Below are 1,417 nucleotides of genomic sequence, written 5' to 3'. Positions count from 1 at the left end.
GGGGGGAACCAGGAACATGAGCTTGTTAGACCACATAGAAAGACACAGGGCCCTGAACTAGCCATACTGGCTATGGCCACATCAGTGGAAATGATGAAGTGAATATCAGGAGGAGGAATGAAGCATTTGGTGAAGATAGAGCCACATATAAAAAATGAAATCCAGAAGAAAAATTTCTTGATTTCAGGATGAAAAAAGCAGCATACTAGTAAAAGAAAGTACTGAGGAAAATTGTCTAATGGACACTTGATTTTTTTTGTTTCTGTTTTATTTTGTTTTGTTTGCTTAGTGTCCTAACCCACTGTTTCAGGTTAGCTGCCCATTTCTCTCTGGATAGATCCTTTTTCTGGCAAATCAGAGTCCTTCATTTTCTTGGCACAAAGACTGGCCTGGAGGTAAGCTTTTCACAAGGTTAAGTCAAAGTCAGCCAGAGTCCTTCTCTAGGATTTTCTACCCGAAGATAAGTCCTCTTGATCTCTTTTATTTTTATTTACTTATTTATTTTTAATTTATTTTTTAAAAAAATTTATATCCAAGTTAGCATAGACTGTAACAATGATTTCAAGAGTAGATTCCTTAATGCCCCTTACCCATTTAGCCCATCCCCCCTCCCACAACCCCTCTAGCAACCCCTCAGTTTGTTCTCCATATTTATGAGTCTCTTATGCTTTGTCCCCCTCCCTGTTTTTGTGTTATTTTTGCTTCCCCGCCTTTATGTTCATCTGTTTTGTCTCTTAAAGTCCTCATCTGAGTGAAGTCATATGATATTTGTCTTTCTCTGACTGACAAATTTCGCTTAGCATAATACCCTCTAGTTCCATCCACGTAGTTGCAAATGGCGAGATTTCGTTCTTTTTAATTTTGGCCTCTCTTTTAGAAGCTAAAAGGATAGCAGTCTGGAGAAAGCTGAGGGTAGACAAATAAGAAGCCAACTGGAGACCAGAGGAAATGAGGAAAGCAGAAGAACAGACTTACAGGTTGGATGATGTTGAGATTAGTTTCATTTCCTAAAGTCAGAGTTGCCCTGATTTCTGTAGGATCTCTTTGTATGTTTCTGGGAGCTAACTACTATCCTTCTAATAACCCCCTTTGTATTCTTAAATAGAATAGGTTGTATGTTATATGAAAGAGACACCAACAGATTTGATTGAACAAAAGTTAAAAGTTTCTGCAAGGCAGAGTATGATAAACAAAATCAAATCAAAGAAATTGGGAAACATTTGCAACAAATACAACATGACCAAAAAAAGGGGTAGCTGTTCTTGTTACATGGAGTTTATAGATCAGTAAGAAAATACTAACATTGCAAGAAAAAAATAAGTAGAGGCCATGAACCATTTGCAGAAGAAGAAATACAAAGAGTCAATAAGTAAGAATCTGCCTTAATTTTATATATATATATATATATATATATATA

General features: G+C 36.3%; 1 protein-coding gene and 1 long non-coding RNA gene across 2 annotated transcripts in view; one reads left to right on the top strand and one right to left on the bottom strand.

Moving 5' to 3' along the window:
* The window catches only part of MEX3C (mex-3 RNA binding family member C), a 46,153-nt gene that overhangs the window by 39,730 nt on the left and 5,006 nt on the right, over nucleotides 1-1,417 (bottom strand). The window lies entirely within an intron of this gene.
* The window catches only part of LOC121032918 (uncharacterized), a 10,960-nt gene continuing 9,549 nt past the window's right edge, over nucleotides 7-1,417 (top strand). Inside the window, exons 1-2 of the long non-coding RNA XR_005791596.1 lie at nucleotides 7-395; nucleotides 878-977. This is a non-coding gene — a long non-coding RNA (uncharacterized LOC121032918). The remainder of the gene's footprint in view (nucleotides 396-877; nucleotides 978-1,417) is intronic.

Source organism: Herpailurus yagouaroundi, unplaced genomic scaffold (genome assembly GCF_014898765.1).
Source record: "Herpailurus yagouaroundi ecotype Mexico unplaced genomic scaffold, PumYag 142, whole genome shotgun sequence".
Taxonomy (NCBI): domain Eukaryota; kingdom Metazoa; phylum Chordata; class Mammalia; order Carnivora; family Felidae; genus Herpailurus; species Herpailurus yagouaroundi.
The sequence above is the reverse complement of the archived record's forward strand: the minus strand, read 5'-3'. Positions and strand labels throughout refer to the sequence as shown.